Source organism: Hemibagrus wyckioides, linkage group LG22, assembly GCF_019097595.1.
Source record: "Hemibagrus wyckioides isolate EC202008001 linkage group LG22, SWU_Hwy_1.0, whole genome shotgun sequence".
Taxonomy (NCBI): domain Eukaryota; kingdom Metazoa; phylum Chordata; class Actinopteri; order Siluriformes; family Bagridae; genus Hemibagrus; species Hemibagrus wyckioides.
Window position 1 is genome coordinate 18,091,358 of NC_080731.1, and position 15,713 is coordinate 18,107,070.

The following is a 15,713-nucleotide window of genomic DNA, read 5'->3' on the forward strand; positions in this document are numbered from 1 at the left end:
TAGGATAATTTTTGTTGGTATTGTTTACAGGGCAAACAGTTTGAAAAGACAACAAGGAACCTGAGAGTTAAGGTAGAAGGTGAGAACTCACAGATGTCGTGTAGGAACTGGAAAATGATCCTGATCATTGGTGGAATTGTTCTGGTCCTCATCATCATAATCGTTGCAGTGTATTATGGCAGCAGTAATAATGGAGACAAATGAGACTCTGTACTGACTGTATACTGTATATGCATCATGTCTGCTCTGGTACAGTGAATAAAACCTCTGCTTTTTATATATATGTCTGCTCTTACTCCATAATCTTCTGAGTCTCAAGGATTTTTTCCTTATGGAGTCTCGGGAGGCCACAAAATAATCTCAAGTATCTGCCCAGTTTCTGGTTCAACTGTTCTGCCTGCCCATTAGACTGAGGGTGGAAACTGGAAGTGAGGCTAATGTTGATGCCTAGCAGTTTGCAGAAGGCCTTCCAGATTCGGGAGGTAAATTGGGAATCTCAACTTACGTTTCAACGTCTCTGGCTAATGAGGACCACCAGAACACATTTTAAATAAGGGCTGTAGTCCTCTGGATTTCTGGGTGCCTAGAATTGTCTGCCTTGTGTAACCATTGGATGACTTTGGTACATAGGCACATAGACTCTGGCACTTGGGCATTTGGGAAGAGGTGCTTCTGCTTGTTGAGCCAAGTGGATTTCTTCTATGACATCCCAGCATACAGGTGCTACAATATTCTCCAGAGGCAAGATGGTTTCAGGGTGTGGTGGTTGGTTAACGGGGTTGTGGTATCATATGAGTGTTGTTTTCCATTTCCAGTCAGTAGGTTATGGTAACTGGAATCATGTGAAGAAGAGGGCCTTGTTCTTTATACATTTAAGGTTCGCCCCCTTGAGCCAATGCTGCCAGTCCTCCAAGGCCTTCTCGATTGACAGAAGTTCTCAGTTGCTGACATTATAATTTGAGGGTTAGCTATCTGGAGTAGAAATTCCACAGGTACAGTTTCCCAGGGTCCCCATCAACTTCTACAATGAATAGTTTGATTGGATCACCATTTTGCAGGATATGGGCTGTCGTGAAACTTGTTTTGAGTCTCGAAGGCATGGTACACCAGTATGTCGTCAATGTAGTCAGTAACATCGTCAAGCTGTACAGCAGGGTTCCTCAAATCTTGTCCTGGAGATCCACTTTCCTGCAGAGTTTAGCTCCAACCCTGATCAAACTCCTCTACCTGTGATTTTCTAATGATCCTGAAGACATTGATTAGCATGCAGGTGTGTTTGATTAAGGTTAGAGTTAAAATCTGCAGGAAATTGGATCTCATTGACCAGATTTGAGGATCCCTGTTGTACAGCATTACCCTGTATTCATATTGTCCCCTAGTGGTGGGGAAGATGGTCTACCATTTATCTCCCTCCTTTTTCTGAATCAGGTTGTAGGCACTTCACTATTCCAGTATGGTGAAGATGCACACCTTCCTGAGCTGTTCTAATGCTGATGGCACTAATGAAAGGGGTTGATGGTAGCATATGGTGATTGTGTTGAGACTGTGATAGTCATTTTTTTCAGCAAAGAAGAACCCTGTAGTGGTGGGAGACGTGGAGGGGTGGATGTACCCCACTGCCAGGGCTTCCTCTATGCACACCTCAGTCGAACAAGTTCTTTACTTTACTAGGATAATTGAGGGTTGTGTAGGTAAAGCCAGGAGAACCCAAAGATAAACGTGTTGGAGAGAGAGGAGATAATGTGGAAGGCGGCTGGGTTTTCTGTGTGAAATAGTCCAATCCTGAGGGTGATGCAGTCAGTTTGATGTGTGAGGTAGCCACCTCCAATACACCAGTTATCGATGTCAGTGACACAAAACGGGGTGCTTGTGGGTACTTGAATCAATCAGATTCACTGTGGCTCCAGAGTCCACTATTGCTAAGAGACTCGAAACCTCGCAAGGAAATTGCACTTGGACAGGAATAAGAAAGCGTGATTGAAAAGAAGTCCAGCCCACCTTAAGGCTCTTGGGATGTGGGTTTTTCTGGGTAAGCTACAAAGCAGTGTCCAGACTGGCCGCAATAAATACACAGCTTGAGACGGAGGCAGCATTGGTGTTACTCAGGGAACACCCTGGTCTGGCTCAGCTGCATGGGCTCATCGGTGCTCACTCTGACAAGGAGGCTCTCATCTGGATATTGGGTCTGTTTCCAAGGCAAGCGCCTCTCGTTTGTTGCTGTTGTAGCATGTTGTCCAGTCTAATAGCCACCAAAATGAACTGGTGACATGTCTGTGTCCCTGCAGGTGAGTTTGTCCTGCAGCTCTGGACATAGTCCCTAATGATATACAGCAGGGAGCGATGTGTCGTTCTTTCCATTCTCTGTGGCTAATGTGCGGAACTTCACCGTGTAGTCAGTGGTGGAATCTGAGCCCTGGAACAAATGAAGGAGCTGAACAGACACGTCCCTTCCCGCTGGTGGATATTTAACACATCTCTGATTAGCTGCGCAAAGTAGGAGAAGTAGTCTCTAAAGATCTCCCAGACACTGAGGGATGAAGATCCATATGCAGTTTTTTAAGGAACACAGGCAGAATAATCTAAAATGTAATCCAATACAGCATAGTAAAAGAACAGATGTTAACAAACAGGCAGTCAGACAGGGCAGAGAAATCCGAATCGTAATAAGAGAATAAAAAAAAACAAGACAGGGCACTGGTCATACACAGTGAAATCCAACACAAGAAAGCAAAGAACATGGCTCAGTGTGTAGCAATCATGCTAATAATACTTTGTTTTAAACACTGGCACACATGCTGTTTTCTTAATCCCAGAAGTGGCCTTGACCTGGAAGTGGCTTAATATTAGGGCGAGGGTACTCTCTGGTTTGGGAGGGGTATTGTGGGTCACAATGTTACACATGGTAATATAAAGAATGTCTGTTGGCTAAGGCTTTTTGCACAGTACTGATAAAAATGCTATAATAATAATTTATTTTTCAGCAAAATACACTGCAAATCAGTGGATCATTTTTTGTTCCCTTTATTTCAGCTACTATTTTTAATGAACTAAAACTCATAAATCAGTCAAGTGCAGTCGGAATATGAGCTGAATCCGGTTTGCTGTTGTCAATCTGGCAACCAGTGACGTACACAGGTAAACAACCACAGGATTAAAGCAAACTTTCGTGAGGTGTGAGGAGTTCAGAGAGAAGAGCTTAAGGGAAACAAGGGACAGAAATCAAGATCAAAGTTGTTGGCAGTCTTTCAGACATCACTGACCTGTCCAGACAAGAAGACAAACATTGAGACGAGCAGGAAACAACATGGTAAAGTAAAATTCACTTTTATCATACCCACTAATGAAGAACAAGTCTGATCTCTGTGACTGGTTGTTGGTGCCAGACAGGCAGGGATAAGTCTGTTATAGAATGTCTGTTTACTGTTTACTGTAAAGATTCGCTTGAATTCATTGTCTTTTTTCGGTAGGAAGAGTAAGAGTCATGTAATAACATGTTCATGGCAAAAGGACAGAGATGGGTGTGGCTTGTGGGTAAAGTAGTGAAAAAGGAACAGACATGAAAATAAACTGATGCGGTTTGTGATGGTGTGTGTTAGCAAATATGACACAACTGAACTCAAGTAAGCAAGTGAAAAAAAAATTAAACAAACGGAAAATGAATCATGTGAATAATTACATGCGGAAAAAAACAATCATGTAAATAATCATATGGAATAATGGAAACATTTGAAAATGATTCATCTGAACAACGAATCAAATGAAGCATGAATCATGTAAGTAATCACATGTGAAAAAGGAATCATGTCAAAAATTATTCAACTGAACAATGAATCAAATGAGAAATGAGTCAAAATCAAATCATTTGGAAAATGAATCAAATGACAAAAATCACATGTAAAGAACTGAATTGTAATTGAAAATAAACCTGTAGCTAATATTCCTGCAGTTTACTGCATTACTGAATCAGTTAGCATTGTTATGAGTAATTTAAATAAATAATAGAATGTGAAGCTTTAATACTCACATTTATGTCACGTTTTCACAGAAATATATCAGTTAAGTCAGGTTTTAATAATACGGAAATGTCAGTTAAATCTGAACCCGCAGCACTAATCGCCCCTGCAGACTGAACTGTGTCCTGAAGTGCAGGTTTTTCCACATAGCAGACATCACTGTGCAGCTCCATCATCACCACATCACTGTCTGTATGGAAGAGTTCATTAGAGGAGATATTTCACTTTCTTTTATTAAACTATCTATAGTAACGTACTAATGGAGCACAGTGACACTGAATCACACACACACACACACAAACACACACACACCTGAACCACAGGCATTTCTAACACTCCTAATATCACTGTGTGCATCATATTAGATCAGGGATGTCCAGTCTTATCCACAAAGGGCCAGTGTGGGTGCAGGTTTTTATTCCAACTGAGCAGAAGCCACACCTGAGCCTATGAAAGCCAAGATCAGCTGGTAAAACAGGTGGAATCAAGTGTGGCTCCTGCTTGACTGGAATAAAAACCTGCACCCACACCGGCTCCTATAAGCTCTTAGTCTTGACGTGCGTTTGTTCAATCAGTTCAATCAGTTGTTACATGTGTGTGTGTGTGTGTGTGTGTGTGTACAGGAGAAAGGAGAAAACCGGCTGCAGCAGCTTCAGGGGGATGTGGAGGACACAAAGGTCATCATGGTAGACACTTATAACAAGGCCATAGATCGCCGCATCAATCTAGAGGAGCTGGAGGAGAGAGCTGAAGTGCTGCTTGAGAGTGTAAATATAAAATCCACCATTTTAGGATCTTTTTAACATTTACTACACAGTTCAACCAAATAACGTCCTCTCACCTTTATACGTAAGGGTAGTTATTTACTTTTTTATTAGTCATCTTGTTTATTATGAGCAGGGGCGGACTTAACCAATAAGCGAGGTAAGCAGCTTCTTAGGGCCCCGGGGAATTAGGGGGCCCCGACCAATACCAAGAAGCCTGTATAAATCATATAGTACTTATTAATTTTCTATCATATATTGTATGGTCTGTCTATAACCATTATTATTGTTATTATTACATCTTTTCAATTGCGAGGCCCCTCCATGGCTCATATATAGTGGTACGTTCCTATCGTACTGCACATGTGCGAGGTGTGAGCGGTTCAGAGACACTGTCAGATGAGAGTAGAGCAGAGGAAGGCTTAGAGCGTGCAAGAGTGAGAATTTTATACATTTGGAACAAATTTAGAAATAAACAATGAAACGCAGCTACGGCAGTGGAGCTGAAAAGAGGATATAAAAAAGAGTGTGGCTAAACTCCCGAAAGTCACTAATTTTTTCTCACAAACTCCCACAGTTAGTGCTGCAATAAAAAAAAATGAATCATGTATATAATCACAGAGAATTGAATCGTGTGCAAAAATGAATCAGATGAAAAGTGAACCATTTGAATCATATGTAAAAATGAATCATTTAAATAATGAGGTGAAAAAAGTGAAACGAAGTTATTACCATCAGAAATCACAAGTGAAAAAATGAATCATTTAAATAATCACAGAGAAAAGTGAATCGTTTGAAAAATGAATCATGTGGAAAAAAAAGAATCATATGAAAATGAATGAAGCATCTGAATCACATTTGAAAAAATGAATGAAATGACAAATAGAACAAAAAGACTAAAAGAATATGAAAATAAATGAAAAGAAAAGAACTCAGATGTAAAAATGAATCTTAAGAATTTTATGTGAAAATAAACCAATAGCTGATGTTACTGCAGTTCTTTCAGATAATAGTGTTACAAGTCTTTTAAATAAATAACAGAGGGCTTCCAAAATGTCCACCAGCACATACACACACTCTGTACCATTTTATTCTCACTGAATGAATGATGTTTAGCATCAATCCAGACATCAGGGTCTTGTACATTACTGAATCTGTAACTTGAAATAAAGGGATTTTATATTTTGAATCATTTTTGTTTGTATTGTTCACAGAGCAGACGGTTTCATATGACATCAATGAAAGTGAGAGAGAAGGTAGAAAGTGAGAACTCAAGGATGTGTAAGAACCAGAAGATGATCGCAATCGGCATTGGAGCTGGTCTGGTCATCATCCTCCTCATCATCATCATTAGTTCATCATGGCCATAATAGTAATGGAGAGAACAGAGACTCGGGTTAAAAAGCCAATCAGCTATAAACATCCTTTCCATCAGAAACCTCTGTTTCTCTCTCTATCTCTCTCTCTCTCTCTCTCTCGAAATAAATGACAAAACAATAACACAGCTTTCCAAGAAATCCACAAGTGTATAAACTCCTCTGTCCTGAAAAAGGGAATCCTATAGGAACAGTGTTAGCTCTTCATTACCTTCTCAGTCCTGACTCCCAGGGGAAGATACAGAAGGAGAAGATATTTATAGAGATCTTCCAGTGGATAAAGAAAAGCAGAATAACTATATGGAGGTCATTAATCAGGTCAGTGCTGCCCCTGCAGGTCAATCACAGGTCTTCAATCGTCAGTCTCTACATTTACAGACAGTTCTGCACTACTGAATGTTTGAATCAGCTCAGGACACTTCCACAGGTGAAGCAGGGTTTTATACCATGACAGAACACACTATAGTGAGGGCAGGGATCTGAGGGTCAGCAGCTGGGAGATGAACCAGTTACTGCCCCACCACCAGGAGGTTCAGGGATTATTTCCTGAGGGTTTTATGACCCTGCAGCTGGATCACTGACATGGTGCAAAGTGCAACTGGTAGTTAGATCCAGCAGTTTACTCACATAACCACACATTGCCTCGCAAATAGCATCGTTCATCTACTCTCTCTCTCTCTCTCTCTCTCTCTCTCCCTTTCCTTCTTTCTTTCTCTCTCTTTCTCTCTCTCTCTCGGTCTCTCTCTCTCTCTCTCTCTCTATCTGTGAATTAATCCAGAAAGGTTATTAGAAAGGTGCTTTTTAATCTGAAAAAAGTTGTTTTGTTTTTTCAATGACATATTTTATATGTATCTCTTTTTTTATACTGACCCAGTAATAAGGAAGACATAAAGTTACCATCTAAGACAAGGTAATATAAAGAATGTTTGTATAGTACTGTAGATTTAAAAAAAAAAATGCCGTAAAAGAACACTTTTTTAAGTCGATTTTAATTGTACAGGATTGTCCTGTAAATATTGAGGAAAATGCAGTGTATCGTTTTAAACATTCTGCATATCAGTGCAGTATTTTTTTTTCCGTTTCCTTTATTTCCAGCTGCTAGCTCTTGGAGTTGAACTTTATAAAACCCATAAATCCATCGTATGGATTAACAGAGTTAAATCCGGTTTGCTGCTGCTGTCAATCTGGCAACCACTGATGTACACAGGTGCCAAACCAAACCACAGGTTTAAAAAAAAAAGAAAGAAAGAAAGCAAAAACCCACACACACACACACACACACACATTTCCGTTAAATAACAAGCTGTTAGCTGTGAGACATTTAGAGAGAAGAGAAACAAGAGACGGAAATCAAGATTAAAGCTGCTGGCAGTCTTTCAGCCATCGTTTACAAGAACCTGTCCAGAGAAGAACACAAAGAACTGAAGAGATAAGCAAGAAACAACATGGTAAAATAATAATATTCACTTTTATTATATCCACTTTACTTTAGTTTAGCTTTGTCTGCTTTCACTTCTTATCAGTAACTGAATTGCGATGAGATGTCTGAAGCATGTTATGGTGTACACATCTGTACAGGTGTCTCGCAGCTCTATGCATGTGGACAGAATTGTTGTTACCCTTCCATTAAAGAAAGAAAAACCCACAATGGTCACTGAAATAACTTGAAACTGACAAAAATGATGGTACCCTTCACTTAATATTTTGTTGCACCCCCTTTTGATGCAATCTCTGCAATCAAGCGATTTCTGCAGATCGATGTGTCTCTTACAAAATATTTCCAGTTGAACAGAAACATTGGTGCACATTCAAGTAATTCAGCCAATCATGCCTGCAGTAGCACAGATACAAGTGAAGATCTTCACTCAATGTTCAGGTCAAACATCAGAATACAAGGAAAAGTCTGATCTCTGTGACTGGCTGTTGGCACGGATGCAGGTGTTCCTAATAATTTGTCAGAAAGTGTATACCGTAACAATACACTTTAACTCATTGTCTTTTTTTACAGTAGGAACTATTAGTGTCTTGTAATAACATGTTCATGTCAAAAGGACAGAGATGGGTGTGGCTCGTGGGTGAAGAACAGGCAAGGCGAGTGTCATGAAATAAAGAGCTGAAAATAAATCATGGTGTGTATGGTTTAAATGAGTGTGTGTGTGAGCAAATATTACACATCCGAATTTAAATAATTAGGTGTGAAACATCATATGAACATGTAGTAATAAAATATTAATAATGAATCATTTGTAAAATGTGGACAAGGAGTTATATGTGCAAGTTGAATCAAATAAAATGATCATGATGAAAATCACATGTGAAAATGTAAGCGTGTGATAAATGAATCATCTGATGAATGAATCAAATGAAAAATGAGTCATGTGAAAGATTACATGTGAAATAATGAATCAAATGAAAAATGAATCGTGAATCAAGTGAAAATAAAATCATGTGAAAAATCACAGAGAATTATTTAATGGAATGGTGTGAGAAATTAATCATCTGAATTATGAATCATGCGAGAGACTACATGTGAAATAACGAATCAAATGAAAAATTAATCATGAATCATGTGAAAATAAAATCATGTGAAAAATCACAGAGAATTAATTCATGGAATCTTGTGAGAAATGAATCATCTGAAGAATAAAACAAATGAAAAATAAATCATGTGAGAGATCAAGTGAAAAATATTGAATCAAATAAAAAATGAAATTACATGTGAAATAACGAATCAAATGAAAAATGAATCATGTGAGAAATTACATGTGAAATAATGAATCAAATGAAAAATGAATCATGTGAGAGATTACATGTGAAATAATGAATCAAATGAAAAATGAATCATGTGAGAGATTACATGTGAAATAATGAATCAAATGAAAAATGAATCATGTGAGAGATTACATGTGAAATAATGAATCAAATGAAAAATGAATCATGTGAGAAATTACATATGAAATAATGAATCAAATGAAAAATGAATCATGTGAGAGATTACATGTGAAATAATGAATCGAATGAATCATAAATCATGTGAGAGATTACATGTGAAATAATGAATCAAATGAAAAATGAATCATGTGAGAGATTACACGTGAAATAATGAATCAAATGAAAAATGAATCATGTGAGAGATTACATGTGAAATAATGAATCGAATGAATCATAAATCATGTGAGAGATTACATGTGAAATAATGAATCGAATGAATCATAAATCATGTGAGAGATTACATGTGAAATAATGAATCGAATGAAAATAAATATGAAAATTGAATCATGTGAAAAAAAATTAATTGTGAAGTCCATGTGAAAACAAAACCAGTAGCTAACTTTCATGGAGTCACTGCAGGCTGATTCAGCTAACACTGTTGATTAATTGAAATAAATAAAAGAATGTGAGGCTTGTATTTTATATCATATAATCAAACATTATATTTTTTCCTGGAGGAGGCACTCTTCATCTTCTGTCAATTTTTTTGGAGAGGAAACTTCTCTCAGTTAATCAATGCGTTTGTTCAAGCAGTTCTATCAGTTGTGTGGGAACGTGTGTGTGTGTGTGTGTGTGTGGGTGTTTAGAAGAAAGGAGAAAGCCGGCTGCAGCAGCTTCAGGGGGATGTGGAGGAGACAAAGGACATCATGGTGGAGACTTATAACAAGGCCATAGAACGCGACACCAAACTAGAGGACTTGGACGAGAGAGCTGTTGCGCTGAAAGAGAAAGTAAATATAAAATCCCAAATGCACCATTTGATGGAATGGTGGAATGATGTTTAGCATCAATCCAGACATCAGTGTCTCAGACAGTGCTGAATCTGTGACTGGAAATAATGGGATTTTAATTCTCAGATCATTTTTGTTTGTATTGTTTACAGGGCAAACAGTTTGAAAAGAAAACAAGGAACCTGAGAGTTAAGGAAGAAGGTGAGAACTCACGGATGTTGTGTAGGAACCGAAAAGTGATCCTGATCATTGTTACAATTTTTCTGGTTCTCCTCATCATCATCATCATCGTTGCAGTGTATTATGGCCGCGGTAGTAATGGAGAGAACAGAGACTCGGGTTAAAAAGACAAGCCTTCACTTTTATACTTTTATGCTTAAAGATTTAATGTGTCATAGTTTTGTGTAATTGTGTGCGTATCTGCTGAGGTGAACTAGACCAACTTTTGTGTGTTTGTTTTGTCTGAATTTGGGATATTTAATACTTACAGGATACAGTAATGTGGATGAACTGACTGTATACTGTACATGCATCATGTCTGCTCTTGTACCGTGAATAAAACCTCTGCTTTTTATATATAAGTCTGCTCTTACTCCATGATCTTCTGAGTACTGAGTCTCAAGGTTTTTTTGTCTCGGGAGGTTTACAAAATACAAAAAGAAATGAAATTGAATTAAACATTAATGATGAAAACCACAAATAGGTAAAGAAAAGAATTGATTATCTCTTCACGCAGGAATTATGGACAAGCATGAGGTAAAATAAGACTTAACCAGTATCAATGGGGGAAAATGCTCTGAATGAATGAATGAATGAATGAATGAATGAATGAATGAATGAATGAAACACTTTAGATGTTAAGGATGAAACACTCCCCATTTAACAGCCATGTTTTTCCCTAAACAGACCCCAGACTCCCTCATTAGCTTAATTCAAAGCTCCTCACTTTACATAGGAAATAAATAAAAACACAGTAGTTTCAGGAGGATGTGTTTTTTTCACCACTCGTGCACCAGTAAGCGCTTTATCCTGATCCTGAGTGTGCCCTGTGCATGAGGCGAGGGTCCACACACGTCAGTTACAAGATTGAGGATCTCCTTATAGCTTCTAAATCTACTCTGTAGAAGTCCAACAGTCTCTCACTTCATATTGAGGGTTCCTCAGTTTCTCCCTCTGCCCAGGTTAGAAACCTAGAGGTCATCTCTGATAATAGTCAATAGTCAGGGGTTACCGTCTTCATTCATACACAGTTCATGATATATTGCCGTACATTCACTTTATTGCCTTATTAATCCTGATTGCATTAATATCATTTAAATCTGAAGAGCTGAATCCTGTATTCAGTGTGCTTCATCAATCTGGCAACCCAGACAGGGGTGTTCACTCACACATACACACAAAGTTGAAAAACTTTTCTTTAAAAATCACAGTAATAATCTGAGAGGATATCACACCCTGCCGAACAGTCTGTCCTCTGAGTCACATAACAGTGGGACCAGATCATGTTACTTCCATCTCCATAGCATTGTTTGCCTCCTCCCATTCCTCACCTCCAGCATCGATTACTCCCTCACATACTCTCCGCTCTTCCTCATCAAGACTTCTCGTTACACCTCTAGCCTGTTTAACCACCGTGGGAGCTAGAGCATTTAGTCTTATACTTATACTGCTCCTTGTCTCTGGAATTCTCTCATCTGTAACACATAATCTCTCTCTCTCTCTCTCTCTCTCTCTTTCGCTTGAGTGACTAGAAAGGCACCTATAAATAAAATGTATTATTATCATTATTATTATTATTATTATTATTATTATTATTATTACACCTGAGGTAACTAATCACAGTCAATCCACCTCTGAGAAGAATCTGGTAGAAATCCCTGCAGCAAGGAAGAGAAGGTGCTGAGAAACTCCACACCCTGGACTGGAACTCTGAGGATGGAACGGAGTCTGGCCATGACCGTTATGACGAGACTCTACAACTGTGGTCATGCAGAAGGTAGGTGAGGGTGATGTACAGTGTGCGTTTTCAGACTGCACGTTTCAGATAAACGCTCATAACTAAAAAAAAAGGAACAGATGGAAGAGGAGGTTTTATTGGTCAATTAACTGTATGAATAAGCGTCATGGGATTTTAACTGAACTGACTTTTCCTGCAGCAGCACCAGTCGAGGGGGTTTTATTCCTCATGCCGGTTAGCAGCAGGAGATAGAGCAGAAGTTAAAAGCAGAACTGATATTGTGTTGTGATGCTGAAGCAGGAAAAAAGGTGCCATGGGGCTTTTTGTGGGCAAAACTGAATCAATTCAATTCAACAGGTCTTATCTGCTTGGGCTTCTGCTCTGACTTGTCTGCTTTGGATTTTTATGAAACTCCATACAGCTTTTTTTTTCCCCCCAAGTCTTTAAGGTGTGTGTTTGTGTGTTTTGTTGCTGAATGACGGTCTACAGTGAGAAAGGCTTTGTAAGAAATAACGGACATACAACAACCAGAAACGACATGAAATACACAAAGATCCAAGGAAAACAACAACAAACGAGGTGCTAATTAGGTATTGTGTTGTTCTTATCAGCCATTTTGTGGCCCAAACCGACGTAGCAGCTAACAAGCTCAGGGTTTGTTTTGTTTTTTTGTCCCATTAACTTCAAGAGACAGAAATTAGGAGTTGTGACCTAAGTGAGAACAGGAACTTGATTCACGGACATTCCACAAGACTAAAAGTGAATGAATGTCTGTGGTATTAGAGGAATATAACACAGCAGGGATGCAGTCTGCATGGGGCACTTGCTAAAGAAGAAATCTGCAAACTGACACTGTTGTGATGATGATGATGATGATGATGATGATGATGATGACGTAATAACATTACCATGATACATAAGACATTAGGTGGCATAAAGAATAAAACCCGATAGAAACCCTGTTCACTGGAGGAAATTCCAGACTGAAGCAACCGTTCAGGTCCTGTGGGAGTCTCCTCAGCGCTCAGATTTCCCCTCGCTGGGTTTTCCCCCACATCTGCGCTGAATAAAGAGAAAGTGAAACTGTGAATGCTAAGAACAAAGCTAGCGACAGAGAGAGTGTAACGCTCCTCGTGCACACACACACATACACACACACACATGCATAAACACACACGCATAAACATACGCATACACACACACACGCATAAACACACACACACACATACACACACACGCATAAACACACAGACACACGCACACACGCATAAACACACGCATACACACACACACGCATACACACACACACACGCATAAACACACACACACGCATAAACACACACACACACGCATAAACACACACACACACACACACACACACATACACACACACGCATAAACACACAGACACACACACACAAACGCATGCTCAGGAGTATGGGGTTGCCAGATTGACTGCTTTTGTGTAGAACGACACATTAACTATAAGCCACACATGAAGAAAATATTATATGTAATATTACATTAAAATAACATAAATGAAGGAGTAAAAAATAAATATAATAATAATAATAATAATAATAATAATAATAATTATTATTATTATTATTATTATTATTATTATTATTATTATTACTGGTTGTTTTATGTAAGTTGGTTAAATCCTAGTTAAATGGTGTTTAAATAAGAAAAGACTTGTTTCTTCATAAATCTTGCCATTAGTTTATTTAAAAATACAGTAAATCAAGTACACTATACTGTAATTAATTACACTAAATTAATTTACATTTATTAAATACTGGTAAAGCAAGTGCACAAAAATATTTATTTATTTATTTATCTATTTATTTATTATTTATTTTATTTTACTTTATTTAAAAAATATTTAAATAAATATATAAAAATGTTTCTCAAAACCAATTAGTTGATATTGGGAAATATGCATTTTGATATTATTTATGTCATTGTTTTTTTCTGTGAAATTTCTAACAGATAGATAGATAGATCCTTTCAGTTTAAAATAGAGTTTATAGAATAATAAATACTGTATTGAGTGTGATTTCATTCTTCCATCATGATGTCCAGATCTGGAGTCTGACAAACACAATGGAATTCATCAATCTGGCAACCCAGGGGCGTGACAATCACACATACACAGTTAAAAAAACTTTTCTTTAAAAATCTCAGTTATAATCTGGGGATATCACACCCTGCCTATCTAAAAACACACACACACACACACACACATATAAGGAAATAAAGATATAAGGCACAGCCCTCATGATCTGAGCTGCTGGAGTTTCTCAGCTGCCTTCCAGACGTCCTTTGGAAGCCTCTGGAAACACACGGCTGATTATGGTAGGATTTTCTCTTTTGTTATTTCACTCCTCTCCTTTTCCTTTCTTCTTTTAGTCCTGAGTAAACTTTGCATTTTTGAGTCATTTTGCCTCAGAAAAGGATGTTTCTGTGTAGAGCTGCTGTAGACACGTGCAATCTGAAGATATTTTCCATGCTAAATTAGGCAAATCTCAAATCTGTTCCACTTTCCAAACTATCCACACATCCTCCACATGTCCTCCACACATCCTCCACATGTCCTCCACACGTCCTCCACATGTCCTCCACACGTCTCACACACCTCAGACTCCACTTTCCTGGACCAACTTTTTTTTTTTTTCATTCATTAGTGTGCTTTTTGTTGGCTGAATGAAACAGTAACAGGCAAAGAATCCCTCTTGGTTCTCAAAAAAAACAAAAAAAACACACAGCATAGTGAGAGCACTTCTCCTTTCTACACTGTGAAACATTTAGAGGAAATTAAAGCAGCTGTTTACATCAAATAAACGCCTACACAGGGAAATGGAGCTTGGTAACAAGAATGGAATAATTCCACTCTGGTACTGGAAAATAATAATAGTGAAGCGAACACTCTGGAGGGTTTCAGTCCTCTTCTACTCTGGAGATTAGCATACCATTTCAAAATGTTTCTTTTAGTTATTTTAAAGACTCTTTCTTTCTCTTCATCTCTCAGTTTTTGAGTCTTGACCAGTCTCCATACTTGTGTTGTTTATGTCCAGGATGAAAGACAAAAACTTCTGCCACAGATTCATCAGGATGTGGAGGAACTTCGGGGCATCCTGCACGAGACCGTGATCAGGGTGCACGAACGCTACGAAAACCTAGACGAGCTGAACGAGCGAGCCAACCAGCTGGCCAGATGTGTGCGTGTCATTTTATGAATAATAATCTCACCTGGATTCTGGAGACGTTCTCCGGTCATGTGCCAAATGACTAGCACTTCCCCTTCATCACTTCTTCTGGATTAATCTTTTAGTTCTTCTTCTCTCGTTTCAGAGTGAGCGTTTTGAACGGATCACGAGGAACTTTTCAGAAGATCGGCCTCAGGAGAACAGAAGACTATGTACGGTGGTTTTTTGTGGAGTTTTTTGGTTCTTTCTAGCCATCCTCATGTCCATCATCATCATTGGGACACGGAAGCAGTGGTTCTAAAGAGGATGAAGTCCAAGAGACACTGTCTGTTTTTTGTCATTGCTGCTGAGATTTCCTCAGACATCTGAGCTGATGAAGTGGCCACTCCGGCTCTGACCGCCGTCCGCTTCCCGCCTCGAACACTACACTGTTTAGAGTGTTGGAAAAAAATAGAAAGACAGAATCTAACATGCTGAAAACTTTTCGCACAGCAGCAAACAACAATCTGTATTGCATCAAAAGATTTCAGCTTTTCAGTTGCACTTAATGCTTTTCAGTCCAAGGAAGGAAACATTAACCCTAGCTAGCTAGTTACCATGGTGATGATAATAATAAGCCTGAGAAATCCCTTTATCCATTTTTGCTGTATCATATTTATTTAATATTTCTGT

The 15,713-nt window shown here is 38.5% G+C and overlaps 1 long non-coding RNA gene across 2 annotated transcripts; it reads left to right on the top strand.

Annotated features, from left to right (window-relative positions):
* The first annotated feature begins 3,108 nt into the window (after nt 1-3,108).
* LOC131343659 (uncharacterized) lies at nt 3,109-10,429 on the top strand. 2 transcript variants are annotated; one of them, XR_009203163.1, is made up of 5 exons: nt 3,109-3,307; nt 4,637-4,780; nt 5,992-7,601; nt 9,735-9,875; nt 10,028-10,429. It is a non-coding gene; the product is annotated as an uncharacterized LOC131343659 (long non-coding RNA). The 2 variants fall into 2 exon arrangements; XR_009203162.1 differs by having other exon boundaries at nt 9,732-9,875; nt 10,028-10,428.
* Nucleotides 10,430-15,713: the final 5,284 nt, after the last annotated feature.